Genomic DNA, 18593 nt, shown 5'->3' with positions numbered 1-18593 from the left:
GGGCACTCTGACCTTAAGGAGAGCAGTGGAAAAGAGCCTACAGCCTGAGTTTGGAGAGGGAGCTGTCCAAAGAAGAGTCTAAGGGGGAGCAAAGAGGGTAGAGTCACCCAAAAGGTTGGGGTGTCTCCCTGCCACTCTCCCACTTTCTTCCACCTGGGGTCTGGTCCCTCACACACACCCATGTGAGACTATGGTAGGCACATGGGGATTACTGAGAATTTTCACAGCCCACAGTTCTCGTTCTCTCTCTCTCTCTCTCTCTCTCTCTCTCTCTCTCTCTCTCTCTCTCTCTCTCTCTCTCTGTGTGTGTGTGTGTGTGTGTGTGTGTGTGTGTGTGTTTATGTATCCATTACATTCTTTCTCTGCCTATCAGACATTTCATCAGAAGGTGTGGGACAGAGAGATAGAAGGAGGGACATTAATGCAGAGGAATCAGGGGAGGCTCTGGCCGGAAGTAGATAGAGAGGAGGAGGAAGATAGGAAAGAAAAGAGGTTGTGCAGAAAAGGCTGCGTCTTTAGTGCTGAGTCAGCCAGTAGCTGAGTGGCTGCTATTTGCAAACAACAGATGACGCTAAAGAAGCTCAGCTTGGAGGTGGATTGAGCTCCAAGGAACAGGGTAGAGGAACAGGAGCAGCAATGATTCTGGAGCCTGAAGAGGAGCCATGCACATCACATATACTCAGTATGTGTACCTCTCCCCCCCACACGCAACATGCAGACACAGTTATTCTTAAGAAATATGGTACACCACTTTCTGGAGGTCTTGGCTGATATGAAAACAAAGAGCCTAACCTGTCCTTCCATCCTATATACCTGAACCATACTGAACTGGTGATAGCATCGGCTTACTTAGGAGCTCCTTGCAGAGGCCCCAGAGCCTGGTCCAGGGGATGCCTAGTTACATTAAGCAGGATCTAAAAGCAGATAATTCAGACCTTCGGAAGAAGGTCTCGCTAACATGATTAAGATCATTTATTTGTGTGGGGGTACTGGGACTGATGGTTGCACGGTCTTCCACAGGTCAGGCTGATGATACTCCACCCCTGAGCTACATCTCCATCTTCTTGCTGACATTTTATTTGAAGGTCAGGTCTCACTAAGTTGCCAAGTTGACTTCAACATGGGATGTTCTGGTGTAGGCCTCCCTAGTGGAGTAGCTGGAATGGCAGGCCTGTACCACTGTGTTTAGAAAAATAACTATTATTTTTAAGAAGTTATGAGTGTATAAAGAGGAAGGAAGAAGCCCTGTCTGATGCTTCCCAGGGAAATGTGAGGAGGATGGGCCCACTGATAAGACCGTGGGGAGCTGCTTCACCCCACTGCTCTGCGACAAGCCCGAAAACACTGAACTGCACATTTATACTGCTGCAATTCATGCATAACATTGGTCTTCCTTTGAAACCAGGAGCTCTTTCTAAGCTGAGAACTGTTTTGAAACCCACACTGAACAGCTCGCCTACCTTTGTGCCTCAGTAGGCAAGCGATTTGGGATTCTGCCCTTTTCCTGCTATTGGGGTTGTAGAAAAACAGATCTTTCTACCATGCCTCCAGGAAGGAAGTCCCAAATGCACATGTAGATTTGCAGAGCAAAGGAAAAAGTACCTATTTTACCTGGTTTCATTATTTTCTCCATTTTTATATTTGTGTGTGTGCATGTGTGTGTGTACATGTGCATGTGTGCATGCTGCTATGTGTGCACATTAGTGAGCAGGTATGTGGAAGCCAGAAATTGAGGTCAAGTGTCTTCCTCAGTTACTTTGCACCTTCGTTTTTGAGGCAGGGTCTCTCACTGCATCGAGAGCTCACTGGTCAACTGGAACAGGAGACTGGTGAGCCCCAGGGCTACTTCTGTCTCTGAGACGCATGCCACCACGCTCAGTATTTGGTGAGTGCTGGGGAAACCCAAGTTCAGGCCCTCACACTTGCACACTTGCAGGCAATTTACTGACTGAGCTATCTCCTCACCTCTGCTTCCATTATTTTCTCAAATTTTTCCAGCCCAGGAGCTGGAGAGATGGCTCAGCTGTTAGAAACTTGTTGGAAACAAGCAAGAGCATTTGCTGTTCTCAAAGAGAACCCAGGATCGACTTCCAGTACCTGCATGGTGGCTTGCAATGGTCTCATCTCCAGGTACAGAAGATTTAACACTCTCATTTGGCCTCCAACAGCGCTAAGCATGCCTGTGGTACAGATGCATGCATACATGCAGACACTCATGCATACCCATAAAGTAAAAATAAATAAATCTTCAAGAATGGAATTTGCTCACGAAGGCTACAAGATTAAGATTTAATCATCCTGTTAACTACATGGTTAATAAGCAATCAGGCTGTCATATATTTAGATAGAAGCTACAGCATTTTTGCAGACTTTTAGAGAGGAGGCAGGTAGCAAGTAGGCCTGCAGTTGCATGGTTGTGAATCTGACCGGATTCAGCAGTCCTGCAGATTCTTGCAACCTTAGCATAGTACGAGGAAAGCTTTAGTGTGATGGGTTTGGTAAGGACATTCTGACTGTCTTCTTTTTGTCCACAGCTGATTTCCTGAGAGTCCCCTTTCATTAGCTTCCTACTGTAACATGTGTCTGGCTTTGCTCATGAGTCACAGAGTGTGGGTCCTTGTCATTCGACAGGACTGAGTTCTTGATCCTAGTTGGACCCAGGTTGAACCATAACTGAGACAAGGGTAGAAAACTCCTAATTTAGGCATATCTTTATGGCCAGTATACTTTATTCTTTGTCTCTAATCTCAAAAAAAGAGGAAATCTAACAGTGTATAGCTTTTTTTACCACCCCTCCTGTAGGTACCAAGTAACTTCTCCCTTTGTTGGACCTTCTCACCCCTTCCAGTATGAGATCTACTCCCCAATAAGCAGAGGGAAGTTTCCTGTGCCACATTTTGACTTTTTGAAAGGCTGGATGATTTTATTAAATTGGACATGGATCCTTTAAAACTGCCCAGTTTAAATGACACATAAATATTCACATGCATTAGGGATATCAAGGGACATTTATGGGCAGGTGTTCACTGTGTAGAGGTAGTTTACATCAGTGCTGGTCAAACTCTTCTTCCTGACAGAAACGTTCAAACTCCTTGCTTCAGGCATTGTGAAATGGACAGTAACGGATTCCTGTCTAGCAGTACCAAGGCCTTTGGCCCTACCTAGCCGTGCTCAGTTCTACCTCCCCTCATCCCCCCCAACTCTTTATTTTGGCTTTATTTTAAAAGTACTAGTGTTCTGGAGAGTTTCCATGACCCTTCTTGCCGTCAGGGGTGATGTGGGGGCTCTACCTCGCCTGGGACCTGATCCCCCTATGCTATGTCCTTCCCCACTATAGGCAACATGCTCAAAGTTTCACTGAGGAATTCTGCAGATGTACCATGGCCCACACGAGGTGCTGCTGAACATGACATTGGCTGCAGTGGTAATCAGTGGTATTTATTTGAACCCACAGGTTCTGGCTTGCCATTTTGTGTGCGTGTGCTGTCTACTCTAGGCTATCAGAATTAGGATGTGGATTGTGTAATGGATTTTAGTTACTAAAACTGTGTTCGCATTTAACCCATATATCCCCTAAATGCTGCCTCTGAAAGTAATGTTAAGCCATTAAGGGGGGGGTGCTTCATTAAGTCCAAGCCAGTCACTTTATTTGCCTGCTTCATGAGAAGAAAGACCCATGGAAGTGATAGAGCCAAGAGAAATCAAGAAGTGACACCCAGAGCCATCCCGGCGTGTGCCCCTGTGATGTCTGTCAGAAGACCTGCCCACCTACAGTTGCCATAACGGAATGCTTGTCAAACGTGTGACTTCATTTCAAGTCACAGGCATACATTGGACAAAACTAAAAAAGGAAGGGCCAGGCACGTGTGTGTTCCATGGGATGATTTTTTTTTCTGCACAACTGAAAGGCATTTGGTTGTGTGAAGGCCATTTCATTTCCCTGGCTGGCCTCTGTGAATTTGTTCTGGGTTATCACTAGAATCCTGGTGGGAGGGCTCCAGGCCTCTGCTTTCCTTCTAGCGGTATTAATTTTGGAAAGGGGTTTGGGAAGTGGTGGACTCCCCATCCCCCCTCTGAAACAACACACAAAGAGATGACTGCAGAGCCAATGTGCTCAAAGTCACCCCCAGGTCTTGTGGGGAGCCAGAATACAACACACTGCCTTCCATCCAGCACCTTCCAAAGAGGCCAAGCCAAAGTGAACTACTGATGGAAATTTCACATGGAAAGTAAAAGGGACATGGGAACAAGTAAAACTAGGGATGGCACCTGTTTGGTGCTCAGTAGAAAAGCCTGCTGGTGGAAGCTCACAGAAAACTAATCAATGGAATTGATGGATAATTTCTAATATGCTGAGGAACTTGCTGGAAACATACAATGCACACACAGTCCGGTTGATTTAATCGAGCCAGGCATGGGTGATGCTCTGTCTCTTGGTAAAGACCAGAGAAGTCAGTAAAGGAAAATATTGAACTACATTCCAAGGCCTGCCCGCCCTCTGATAGACACAACCTAAAAGCAGAAGCAACTAGGACTAGAAGTAAAAGCCAGAAGGATCAAGGTGAGGGCGGTATGTGGCCCAACTGCAGGTTCCTAGTCACAAGACGAAGTAAAAGACAAATCCCAGTGCAGATAGGCAAACCTTGCAAGGCTGCAGGGATAGCTTTGTTTGTCTTACTAAAGATTTTTGTAAAGAAAAAAAATCCATTTTTAGTCAAAATATAGTTACATCACTTTTCCTCTTCCTTTCTTCCCTCTAGGCCTTCACTAAAAGTGACAGCCTCTTCTGATTGTCACATACATGTGTCTATGTATGCATAAACAACTAAACACAACATTATGAGTTGTTTTTACTGCTTGTGTGTACATGGGTTCAGGGCTGACTACTCTGCATTGGACAGCCAATGAAGGTTCATCCCTGGGAGAGGCTAATTCTCCTTCTCTGAGCAGCCATTAGCTGCTTGCTATACTTCAGTATCTAGGGATGGGACCCCATGAAAATGTCTCCTTTCATATTAATGTGTCTATTGATATTGCCATTTTCTGATGTGCCTGACCCAAGTGGCCTCCACCTCAGCAATGCCTTCCAGCAAAAGGAAACTTTCATCTTCACCTGCTTCATTTAAGAAATGCAGACTGGGAAATGGTGAACATGAGATCTTATTGGCTGAACCAGTTCTGACACACACACTCCACACCTAGTCTCTGGATCACTGATATTCGTGATTTAGTCTGTGACTCCAGGTTGAGTGTATTTTCTAACTTACTCGAAATTGACCAGCTATTGGCATTACATGTTCGAGGGACCTGTGGGCTCACCATGGATGTCTACCACTCACATGACCCTGCCCATCAGACCCCTTTTCTGATCATTAGCGCTGAAGCCGAAGGAACAGGTGGCCCAGCCCGTTTGTAAACAGGTGTGCCAGCACGTCCCTGGGGACGGACATGACACAGCTTGGCGTGCACTATGGGTCTCTGAGGGAGAAGGGTTGTTTTGGAGCTAACAATATCCCAGTAACAACAAATTAGCCAAAGAATATTTGGGTGGCAAGGCCTCCATGACTCCTCTCAGGATCATAGTAAAGGGCACTGGGAAGCTCGTTGGGGGATTTTTATGAATTCTAATTTAGAGTCACACATCACATGAAAGACAAAGGACAAATAAAAATGAAACTAGAATCTACCTAAATACCTGGTTAGGATCTCTGTCTTGTCATATGTGAGCAGTCGGCAGCTACCCAAACCTCTTGCTTTATGCAATATGACTCCATTTAAGAAAGATATGTGGCGTTCTGATGCCTGCAACACTCGCTTTCCCATACTCCAAGAGAATATAAAAATTTAACCCTAACCAAGCTTGTCTGTTAGAGGATTTAACAGCAGGATTTTAACCCTGAACTGACAGGTTTGTTCCGTGGAGTCTGCTGCATGGCAAGGTGGCAGCTCCCGTGTCTAAATGTCTCACCGGCTTCTCATTTGAATTCTCCTCCTCCTGCTGCTAGAGGCTTCTGTAGCCAATGGCTCTTCAGCTGGCTGCACAGTGGCAGGACAGCTCATATTGTACATCTAACAGGGATGGTGGCTAGCCCAGAGGTCTGTCTGTCTTCTGGAAGTCTGGGCCTCAGTGAGCAAATAGAGGGCTTAACCACACCCACCCCAGGCTGTTGTTGATCCCTACTACCCACAGTTTTGAAATGTCCAGAAATTGAGCAACAGACATCTGACATTTACCAATATTCCTTCTTCAAAACACCATTCTGTTTACTGTCTCGCATCCTCAAATGAGAAAAGACTTGTCACCTTGACTCTGTGTCCCATGTGAGTGGAGTCATAGGAAAGAAGACCAGCGATCTAGAACCCACAAAAGAGCTGGACTTTTATTTCTTGCCTTATAAGAAGGAGGTACACTCCAATATGCAATTAATAGAGAAATACACTTATGCAGTATTATGCAACTATGCTAATATTCAGGAGACCACCAGAGTATTCACCACCCAGGAAGAGGAAACAAGGAACTCAGCCCACTCTGCTTAGATTAGAAGAGAAAAAAATCTATTTCCAAATCTATTTGGGTAAAATAGAGGAAAGATGCCCTGCAGGCATTATCATCACCTTTTGTCAGCATCTGGACAGACAGACAGACACTTAGGTCCTGACTACCTGCAAGGATGTTTCACACTCTCTTGGCTCTGCACACAGTAGGAGCATAAGGTGTGTGCACTGCCTGGATATTCCATCCGTGGCGGAAGAGTGGAGGGAGAGAGTGACTTTAGAAAGTGACACTCTTTATCTTCAGTGTCAACCATATTACATTGCCGAGGGAAGAGGCTGGAATAGAGAAGCCTGCCCATCACGGCTGCTGATGGCTAGAGATCTATCACTGAACTTTCCTAAAACACAGAATCTGAAAATCATTATTAAACTTGCATGCAGTTTCAAGGGGGATGAGAACAAAAGACAGGCTGGCTGCCAATCAGCTGATCAGTCCCACTGGAGGCAAGACATCTCCCCATGTCCCCTGTCTTGAGCCTTGAGCAGCTCCCTCGAGATCCTGTGAAAGCTCCAGGGTCCCTCCCTCAGCTTGAGGGTCTCGGTGTCTGTCTTAGGTGCCGATCTGTCTCTACTTTCCCCGGGCACACTCGGTCTCAGGAAGCGTGCAAACAATGAGGATGGACAGGGTTAAATTCATAACAGGGCACTTATTCACACCACATTGGCCATGGGAACACTACAAGTAGGAATAAAATTTTATTCCTGTGGTAATATACTTGAAGCTCGAAAAAGATCCTGCAAAGAAAAGAATTTTCTTTTAAAAGAAAGAAAAAAAGTAGCCCAAACAAAACCAGTTACTACTGAGGCTGACAATACTGCATCCTAGAGTTTAGAAGAGCTAGCTATCACTCCTGAGACGACCCACAGGAAATGTGGCCAAGAGAGGTGCCCATCCAGAAAATGCAAACAATTATGACTTTTCCTATTGACTACTGGAAAGCCAGAAGTCCAGAATTTTTCATTGTAATACACAGAGCTGCCCAGCGTTCCCAGGTATCTGCAAAGCACACGTGACCTGGGTCATGGAGGAAACCGGCAAGTCTGTCTGCAAGAAAGCTCTGCACAGAGGGAACCACAACCAACTGCCTTCAGTACACGGTGCAGGGCTGCCCCGTTCTTACCACCCCTCTGCCCTGCAGCATTGCCGATTCTCTCTCTTTCCTGAACTGGGTGATGGGCAATCCCTTCCACACTTCCATCAACAAACAGCTGGATGGGTGCCAAAGGACCACACATCCTGGTCCGCCATGCCCTTTTTAATCAACTTCCTAATTAAAAAATGCCATGCTGGCATGAGGTATGAAGGGAGGAGGCTTAGAATATTTCACAAAATAGCATCCTCTCATCCTGGGGTTGTTGGGGATCTGTACCCTTACAGATGTTTACGAGTGTTCCTGCTGCAGAGATAGAATCAATTTGCTTGCGCCTGGCCCTCAAGACGTATTAAATTTATCCTGAAGGAAGCTGGCTTCTGAAAGCTCTTGCCCAGATGCATTAGGCAGGTGGGGGTTTCAGGGAACCGGAGGGTCCACCAGCAGATGCAGCATTGATTTCTGAATGTTCACACTCTCATAGACAGCTCCAGAGCAGACTCGGTTTGATGGCTCTCTATGGGGTGCCCTGCAGACTGGATTATTTCCACCACCAGTCTGGCTAGCATTGTTTCATGGCGACAGTGCACTGTGCGTTCAGCTTCTGCTCAGATGGCACAGGCTAAGGGAAATGCCTGGACCAGGGAGAGGAGACAGCACCAAATTTAAAATCAGCCTCTGAAACTGTCCCCTGCCTACAGGACTCAGGGATGCAGGAGCCCCCAGAACTGAGGAGTGGTGCTGACTTTTGTCAAGACCCTCTGTGAGTGCAGATTAGAATACACTGTGGTTCAGTTTAGACAATGGCTTAGGTGCCTCTCAAGGCCATGTTGGAGCTGGAAATCCTACGACAATCCTTGCCAGTGCACTAAAAAAAGCAGCCCCCCCCACCGCCCGCCCAACGCATTATTCATCCCTGAGTTATTTGAGTTAGAGTTCCAAGCTTAATACCCCACCTGAAAACAACATCGGAAGCAAACACTCAGTTGGGGTGATTTTCTCAAGGCAATTTGAGGAGTGTGCTGCCTAAACCATCGGACTTCAGCAGGAAGCAGACAGCACAGAGGATAGAGTCACAAAGTTCTGACAACTATATCAATGAGCACCCAACGACATCTCAGCAAGGTTTACACGATGCACGCATTAGCTCAACGACTCAAATAATACAGCCCCCACACAACACTTTCATCCCAGCGACCTTAAAAACATACATGCTTTACACTTTAGTAACCATGGAAGGGCTCAGCACATTCTCTTTAGTGTGTGAAAACATGCCACAGCCACAGAATACTAAAAAAAATAAGGTCAAGTGACATCGTGGAAGAAAACTGTTGACATCCCCCTCCCCCCTGTTTGTAAGCAGTAGGAGCCTTATGGGCAATGCATGTGGCAGAGAGCAGAGCTCCTGAGATACAATCCCCCCCCCCCCCCCCGCCAGTGCGACCACTGCAAACAGAGCAGCCAAGGCAGGCACCTGACATTTGGAACCTCGTGGATGAATTACATGATTTAGCCATGGAAGGTCATAATCTTTCCCAAAGTTGATATTCAACCTCAGAGGAAAAGTTAAAAAATAAAAATTAAAATTGAAAAGTCTCCCCCAGACACCACATTCTCAGGCTGGCTCACATGAACATGTTTACAGCTCTCGGGGGCATCTCATTGTCTTTGGATCAAACCCTTATCAACTGCAAGGAGCCTTGGAGCTGACAGGGCTACAAGCGGCAAAACTAACTCCCTCGAGTGGAAACTCCTGTGACATAATTGTTGCCCTTAAAAAAAAAAATGGACTTCACCTGTGAGAGACAGCTGGGCACAAAGGAAGCCTCGCGGATAAGTGACATTCAAGGGCTTCCCTGCTTCTAAATGGCCAAGCAGAGGTTAAAAAGGAAAGGCTGGTGTCTGCTCCAAGAAAGTTATAACCAGAAAACAAAAGAGTTATTTCGCCCATCGAGATGGGCTCAACTCGGAAAGGAAAGCAGCATGGGAGAAGAGCATGCAATGCAGCCTCCCCCTAGATAGGAGTTCAGGAAAACAAGAACTCTTGGGAATTCATTACTTTGGGCTAGACATTTAAAACCTGAGGTTTTTTGTTCCCTCATTCTAGTTTACTAGCTAATTTAAAAAAAATGCAATAGACAAAAAAAATGTATGTAAATATGCATTCATGAGAAAATTGAAAATTTCCCTATTATGCAAAAAAAAATCTTAATATGACTGTTCAGAAACTTGCAAGTTGACCAAGAAAATGATCAGAGACAAGTTCTACATATCAGGGACAAGCCTGCTCCCTGTCTGTCACACCTGAGGCTTGGGCTCACTGAAGATGTTTATGGTTTTCCTTTTTACACAGGCACACGTTTTCAAACAGAACAAATCACACCCACCAGCCTCCCCCCAAAGTTGTATTTTTCTGTCACACATTGACTGTCATTTCTAAAGTCTAGCGACACTTGGGGAAAGTCTTTTCCAAAATCAAAATGAAAGCATGCCATGCTACAAAATATCCATAAAAACTACAGAAATACAGTTAAAAGATCATGGTCTCCCCTCAAGTTTTACTTTAAAAACAAACTGAATAATTAGGTCAGTTAAAATGCGCACCTTTCCCTCTAAGGAGGCTAGGAATCCTTAAGACAAGGAAGGGCTCCTCATCAGTGACCCCCACCCCCAGAAGGATCTTGAACTGAATTTGGAAACACCCATGCTCCTGCATGGTAGTCCCGGAATTATATAAGAAATCTGTGCCACTGTTGACAATAGAAACTCGGGGCTCCAGGAAGCTTCATCATTACTTATGAACTCAGAAAATTGATTTGGAAAAAAAAAACATTTTTTTTTTCTGAAAAGAACTCAGCATCAAATGTTGTATTCGTTTAAAATGTCCCCGTCTGCGCATCCTACAGACCTACAAACACCTCAGTTCAGTTTCCACTGTCCCCAATAAGTAGCTGGTTAAATCAGCTCAAATCTCCTTCCAGCTAGGAAAAATATATACTAGTCAAAACTAATTACATCTGGGCTTTCATCAAAACAACATTTGCTAATTCTGCTGGTCTCCATACACTGTCCCAGAAAATATCCATTAAACACGGTGAATAATGGCTGCTGCAGAATTCCGAAAATACTAATCTCTAAACAGTTCATTTTCACTTCACACTTACTCGTGGAAGATAGATGAAGAGGCCACCCCCACGCACCAGCAAAAAGACTATTCTTTTGTTACTGCCCTTAAGAGTTGAACTTTGCTCCACTTTGGGAAGCGCAGCCATGGCTCTGAAAACAACAGGACCCATTTACCTGGAGGGGATTTCAAAGAGAAACCTGAAGAATGGATTCTCTGCTCCTTCTGTCCCTGTCCGCACCTCCAGCTAAGCCAGCCTCTGACAGGCAGTCGTTCCCACGGCAGCCACCCCTGCCTTCCATCTTAGGGACTCACCCAGAAAATTCTCCAGCCTGCTCCGCGACTACAAAACTCTTCTAATGCTTTTGAACGCCCACCATTTGTTCTCCATTCATCCAATCAACTTCGAACCGCACATCTTCTCTCTATCGGCGCGCAGACACGGGGCCACTTCTCATCTGTATGCTAATTATTTTGCCACATGGACAAAAGTAATAATGCTTTCAGACAGGAAACTAACAGGCCTGAAGTCGAAGATGGAAATTAATAAGTTGACACCACTAAACGCCGGGGAAGACGGGCATGCGTGCGGCGCAGCCTCCATCAGCAGGCAGCAGACAGACGGCCCTGGGCCGCCAGCACTGCCCAGGCTGCGAGCATCAGGCACAGGTTTCCTTAGAGACCACATCGCTGCCGCAGAGGCACACCGGGAGCATCCTGCTGACTTACCCTGCTCGGGCTGCTGTCCTTTAAGCAATACACAACGCAGCCATTTCCTCAAACCCTAACTTCATCGCTCATCTAGATGCTTCTCACCCTGACTGCTGTGAGTTAAAAACCAGTAATTTCTAGCCTTCCTGTTGACTAGGCTTTCAGCAGTCAGGCAAGATTGGGATGTGTGCTGTGTGCTTCCTACACTGTACCCACAGGCCTCTAAATCTCTAGAGCAGGGTGTATGATGTGCAGTGCTGTATTTAATGTAATAGATGAGAACTCTAAATACGCAGGCTGGCTGTTGGCTGCTACCCGCTAGGTGAAGTGTCTCAGAAAATCTCCCCTACCGTTAACGTTATGGTAAATGCATATCATGGTCCAAGAAACCTCACCAAAGTCAGCAGAACCTTGGTGCTCTCACTGGAACTACGGCTATGGGGCTGCATATCAAAACAAAAACAAACCAAAAAAGCATCCAGACCTCCCTGCCACTTCTTAAGACAGTAGAACGGGCACCAGAGAGTTAACGAAGGGGTTGCTACTGTGTCCCTGGCTTGCCAGCCAGTACAATATCCCATCCCAGCACACGCTCCTTTTATCATTTTCCTTTAAAACAAGAGGGCAGAACTATTCTCTGAGTAACTTTCAGCATTGCCAGCCCTAGATACCAGCATTAGTATCTTTTGAAAAGAAAATAGAAAAAGTTTATTCTCAAAAAAAGCAGACCCGGTAAGATGCCAAAAACACAAAAGAGAACACAGCTCTATAACTTTCTGTAGCATCTGCTCTTTTTATTTTAATTTTATTTTTTTTAATTGCTGATTTTATAAATGGCTACTCAGGCAAGCAACAAATGCTTTTCTGTGGTCATCGCTGTCCCCCTCCCTCCCCAGCCTCTGAGCACACTGTAAAGGCACACACTAGATCATAAAGGCTGCTTACTTAGTACCTCTCCTCTCCTGGAAGCTAGCTTGAATATCAGACTCCTAATGAGAACAACTCTGGGAAGATTTCAGAGAAGCAGCCCACAGGCATGTTTACCTGAGGGGCAGCTGTGGCCAAGAGAGTCCATTGTTGGCCCTTTGTACCCCAAATCATGCCCTTCTGTCACGGGGTGCGACCAGACAAGAGTGGAAGGTGTCCAGGCAGGTGGAGAAATGGCTTTGGGAAGTACTTAAGACAGGATCAGACATTGCTCAGAGGAGGTGGGGGCTGCAGCAGGCAGGCAAATAAGCAACCGCATGTCACCTTTAAATGAAAAGGAAGAGGTACCTCTCTGCAGAAGAGTTGGTGGCCATCAGCAAGTCCTCCTCAGCAGTCTGTCTCACTCACGCAGCTCCTCGGCTGCCATGGAGAGCCCCAGGCACGTGTGGTCACAGATCCCTCCGTGTTTGTACTCCCTCCACCCCTCCCATCAGGACCCGCACTGGCAGCCCTGTGCACAGGAGTGCAAGGCAGAGCCCACAGATCAGCCACTGGGGGCCTCCATAGGCACAGTGCAGACTGGTTTCTGAGGGAGACTGACAGCAGTCCCAAGGTCCCAGGAACACCCTCTTCTTGCTCTCAGAGGTAATTCCTCTGAAGAGCATCTGCCTGGCGCGTGGTTACTACACAGGGTACTGTTTGCTCCCTTCCCAGTGCCCTGCCGGAAACCTTCATAGCTCTCCACAAGGAGGCTTGCTGGGGACACCCAGTGCCCCTCCATCTTCCTACAGACAATGCCCTGTCCACTGTCATCAGAACACCTCCCTCTCCTTCCCTACTCCCCCATGAATCCCCCCCCCCCATGGGCCTTTTTCTTTCAGAGAGAGCTATAGCATTCCCAGCATTTCCTTCCTACCCACCAGCCCCAAGACAGCAAGGTTGGTCAGTGTCCTTTCCATACAATAAACAAGCACTTATGCATCCTCTCTAGCTTTCTCACACCTGGATTACATTTTCTTTGCCATCTCTGATTACTCCTGCAGATACCCCGAGGGCTCATTAGAAAGTCAACGCTAAAAAACACTTTCATTGTGAGAAGAGTCGCAGACATTGTGTGTGCTGGAACAATGCAGGTGTGGAGGGGATGGAGACAGACTAGAGAGCCAGGCTGAGCCATAAGCAGGCGCAGAGTTAGAGGGGGGCCGGGAGGCCAGAAGAGAGAGGGAGAGAGGGAAGGAAGAAGGAAGAAAACACAAACATCCTTCAAACTGAGTTACAGAACATTGAAACATTGCCTACTGATGGGAAAATGGATAGCTGTTTCCCTAAAATCATCTGATGTCAGAAAAAAAAAGCACACAATAACTGACAAGAAGAAGAATCCTTAATGTTAATTCCAGCATCGATTATGACCATTTTAAGCAATATACTAATATATGGGATATGCCAACTTAAAATGTTTGTTAAAAATACTAGCCGTAGATGTTATTTAAATATCAACCCCCCTCATGCACACAGCAAAACAAAACACACAAAAACTACTTTATTGTTTAAGTTGGTGGCATTCGCTATCTTTGGTTTGGATACATACAGATGGGTGTCAGTTGCATTATGTAGTGGGGTAAAATGGCTTTGTAAGACACATTTCAATGCTTTGCAAGTTTTTGTTCAAGTTTATACCTCCTGTTACTGTTGTTAAGGAATGCTTTTCAATTTTGAAAGAAAAGAGAGAGAGCGATTCTTAAAAACTCGAAAGATCATTGCAGTGATCTACCTGAGAGCAAAGCAGCCTGGAGCTCTTTCAGCTGCCCTCACTGGCTTCCTGGGTAGGATTCTAAGGGACTCTGCAGACTTCCTGGCCAAATATTAGATGCATTTGAAATACTAGTTATTGATTAGAAAACACAGCCCTTGAGAAAAGTGGGTAGCCAGTTCCGTTCAAGTTCAGGGCAGATTGGTCCCTACCAAGGGAACCTCATTATTTTCTCTTGTTCCATAAAGTGGATTTATTTTTTTAACACATGAGTGACTAAAACTTTCAGTTGTTTGGAATTTAAAGTGTAGCTACTGAAATGCGCAGTAAGTAAGCAGTGTTTGAGGATGGATGATATGTATTTTTAAAACAACAGGTCTCCATCAAAGTAGATTGGCTTGCAGGTAGACATAGCATGTCTGGTTTAGACGTGTGACATTTAAAATATTATTTTGTTAGCAAAATTACCCTCGGATGTAGTCATCTTTTTAAAGTTGTACGCACGGTGCATCTCTAGCTAAAGCTAACAAAGCAAATGAATACTCAAATTGCAAATTCATTATTTGAAAATTCCCTGTATAATATAAACAGATAAAAAAAACTTTTTAAAATATTTCACATTGCAAAATAACTTTCATTTACTTTTTTTTTTTTAAGGCTGGTAAAGAAAATGAACAGGTATCACCAGAGGGTGGGACGGTTGGTGACAGGGGATAGAAGTCAAAATGTTTAAAAGAGTAAAAATTAAATTAGGTTTTAAAAAAAGTGGCAGGAATAATAAAGATGCCACATTAATGGGCACTGACCCCCCCGCATAGCTACATGCTTTTAAATCAAGCTCATGCAGCTATATATTCTAAAGAACATTGTAGGTTCATGTTCCTTTAAGAATTTTTGTGTATCAGTCATAAGTGTTCTCCAAGTTATTGGGCCTCAACCCTGGCCTCAGCTTCAAATGCAGCCCCATGAAGCTGGCATTGATTGTAGCTCTGGGTGCAAGTTTCTCTGCATAGACTTGTCCCTGTCACCCAGGGTACCAGGTAACCCTGACTCATCTTTTCAAAAAATTAATTGTATTAATAACCAGACACATTGAGGTAAAGAGCGTTCACTTCCAAAGTAGTAATGCTTGTAGTTTGGAGCCCAAAATTACATGCGTTATTTTGGCAGATTCTTGTGTCTGATATTTATAAACATGTGCATGCAATAGCAGCTGCAACGTCTTTACGAAATAAAAACCATCCGCGACAGATCTGGGCTGCCACCATCTCCAAAACATCCAATTGTGACCATAAACACCACTCGACTTCTACCTCAGTGAGCACCGTCATTAAGGTGATGAAAGTGAGCCATTTTCACTTCGACAGTGAACCTGTAGGAAGTCGCTGCTGAATGCAATTGCTATCTGCCACGGACAGCTCCCGGTGCTGAAAGGAAGCCAGGAACCCCTATCACAATGGCTCCCTCCACCAGCCTTTGAAAAATCACAGCAAACTGAATGGGGTGGAAAGTGCTCAGCCTGAATAGCACTGTCTACAGAACAATGGCGGCCAGCTCCAAATCCTGCTATAATCACATTAATGAGATTAATCAGTGAATTAGCAGCAGTCAAATGTCAGGGAGGCAAGGAGGAAGCCAACCAAGATGGTGATTAACTTTGGGAGGGGGAGGGGGAAATCAACTGTGTTCTGTCCGAGGATTTGCAGAACTTGACAGATCTGATTCACAAATCTGAAGGCTGAAGGTAGAAAGCAAAAGGCAGCCACACAGACCGTCAGAGTACACTGTGGATCCAGCCACCACCCTGCTGCTAGCCTGCTAGGGAAAACTCGATTGCAGGAATCTTCACAAACTGCCCAGATTTTGTAGTTTGAGGCTTTCAACTGTGTCACTAACATTCAATATTATTTTCTCCAAACTCAAACTAAAATATATTTTAAATGTCTGATGGGGGGGGTCACAGTGAGAGTTTTAAAAACTGTACCGAGTATTGTTCCATCATACAAACACCCCTGCAGTGTTCTAGCATAAACAAATATTACAATAAATAAAACCTAATATTGAAGTACAACTTTAAGGAGAGTGTTAGCCATTTGACTTCTGCACTGAGGGAATTTATTCATTCATGTTCCTTTGGGTCAATCGAGGAAATAAAAACAATAAAGTTCTTTGGGGGGGGTGGACATCGTGTAAAGCCTATCATCAACACTTTGGACTCGGAGTTTTGGGTGTGTTAAACTTACAGGAATCCTACGATAGTGTTTTCAGGAAGGAATTTTGAGTAAAACACTTCCATTTTTAAAGTAAGTATGTATCTATCTATGTAAAAAGGTAACTTACTTTTTCATTGCAAAAACGACATCACTTTTAAGAACTTGAATAATTAGGAAGACAGTTTTAAGCTTATGAGGGTGTTGCAGATGCTTTTGTCTGTGGTGTTAGCAAGAAGTGTATACACTTGAACAAAAGAGTTGTTATACAAACTACTTTATCCTAATTAAGTAGATAGCATAATGGTCTATAACATACATAGTTTCAATAGAATAAGAAATGTATCATGACTAAATTAATGCTAAATTCAAACTCTATTATATATTTTGTATCCTTCACACTCTTGTGAATATTTATATTATTTGTTGTTTATTCAGATCTATCTGCAAGCAAGAGTGTGAAGACTCAACTTTTTGTTTATGAAGTGATTTTAGAAAACAGATTTCTGCTATGAATTAAGTGCTGGTTTGGTATTATGAACTTCAAACATTGAGGTTATTGTTAAAAGTCTTTATTTGATTTTACCAGTTTAATGAACATCAATCAACTTTTTTTTTGATAGTTAGACAAACACAACAGTGCCTCTGGAGTTGCTAAGCTTCCCACAGCCATTGCATAAAAATCCTCCCTTGTTTGTAAAGTGAAGTTACCCACACTCTCAGGAAGTTACTTCAGCTCAAATCACCGACCTCCACACATGCAGCAAGTTTTTCGTTTTTCTCATTTTTATTTCTTCTTATAAACAAAATCATTGCTCAGGCATGCAATCTATTACCCATTTTTGCTCTAAAGACAGGCTTCTGAGGCTTGAAGACCTCAGGAGCCTTCCGGCTACCAGTCATGCTATAAAAATAACTTTAAAAAGGAGCAAACAATAAGACTGCAGCAGAAGCCTTGGGCTCCAGCAAAACAGATCCTGACCCCTGAGTCCAAAGAATTAACCTAATGAGCATCACGTACCTCACACCATGCCCGCACCGCTCACAAGTGACGGCAAGTTCAATTTTGGTAACTGTGCTGGCTCAAAACACACAGAAAGAGAAAACCCTTTCCCCCACAAGTGGGAGGCCGAGGAGGACCACGCATAGCACCGAGAGGCAGGGAAGGCTGCTTTTGTCTTCAGCGAGCATTGATTTCATAACCCACAGTCCAGGGAATCAAAAAAAAAAAAATGAAACACACCCACCAACAATGGGTGAGAAACCAGGGGCCTCCAAGAAGGCTGTGGGGAAAAGCTTTCTCACTCTGTCGCTCTGTTTTGTGTGCAGTAGCTTAGGGGGAAAAAAATGTCGTCCGGGCAGGAATGACACATGCAGTAGGAGAGGCTAGCGGGCCTAAGAGAGCTGCTTTACCTCCACATCCAGCCCCCAATGCACACAGCCCCACTCGTCCTCTCCCAGGCTCTTTTTTTTTTCCACTTTTTTTTCACGAGCTCCAAATCCCCGGCATATGACCTTCTGTTAAATAGATAAAAAAAAAAATTGCTTATCAGTCATGCAAATGAGGCTGAATTCATTTTCCACAACAGATGGCCTCATAGATAATGATGATGGAAGAGAGAAAATTGAATGTCTCTCACAAGGTGGCCATGGCAACCGAGAGCAGAATAATATCAATAATAAGCTCACTGCATAATAAGGTTGTCAGTCCTACAAATCAAAGTCTGCAGCTAAATCAGGTATACCACCCCAGCTAGTTACCAGGTAAATAATATATATACATAGATATGCATGTATGTATATGCTGACCATGAAGAGAGCCAGCATTCCCAGTCATTCAGTGTCGGGTGGGGTGGAGGGGGCGGTTACTGGATAATGAAATGACGATCCCACGATCCGACTCTTTTTTTTTCTTTTCTCTTTCTTTCATTATATTTTGTGCAGTAGCCCGGGTTTTCATGAAGCACGGGCTAACTAGCCATATTGAACTGTGGAGTGAGCCTGGGGATGAGCTCCCCTCCCGCAAGCCTCCTCCTCACTCTCTCCTCTGCGTGCCCTGCTGCATCCTGCCTAGATGCAAGAGCAGCTCGCCGCCGGAGGCTTCCACCTTGGCTCCCAGGGGGACATCCTGCAAAATGAATCAGCAGCCATCCCGAGCAGGCTGATTAAAATGAAAATGGCAAGGCACATGTCTGGGCGGAACTGGGGCTCAGCTTTGTTGC

General features: G+C 44.8%; 1 protein-coding gene across 36 annotated transcripts in view; it reads right to left on the bottom strand.

Moving 5' to 3' along the window:
* The window catches only part of Myt1l (myelin transcription factor 1 like), a 407676-nt gene extending 389833 nt beyond the window's left edge, over nucleotides 1-17843 (bottom strand). For 12 of the 36 annotated variants that reach the window (XM_075984131.1, XM_075984151.1, XM_075984136.1 and 9 more), the window contains exon 1: nucleotides 11086-11716. The gene's annotated coding sequence lies outside the window, so the exon portion shown is untranslated. Of the gene's footprint in view, nucleotides 1-10946; nucleotides 11759-12756; nucleotides 13096-17392 lie in introns of those variants that run through there. The other 24 variants (XM_075984134.1, XM_075984154.1, XM_075984144.1 and 21 more) reach the window with 14 other exon arrangements.
* Between the last annotated feature and the right edge of the window lie 750 nt (nucleotides 17844-18593).

The sequence above is a fragment of the Microtus pennsylvanicus genome, chromosome 8, assembly GCF_037038515.1.
Source record: "Microtus pennsylvanicus isolate mMicPen1 chromosome 8, mMicPen1.hap1, whole genome shotgun sequence".
In the NCBI taxonomy this organism is placed as follows: domain Eukaryota; kingdom Metazoa; phylum Chordata; class Mammalia; order Rodentia; family Cricetidae; genus Microtus; species Microtus pennsylvanicus.
The sequence above is the reverse complement of the archived record's forward strand: the minus strand, read 5'-3'. Positions and strand labels throughout refer to the sequence as shown.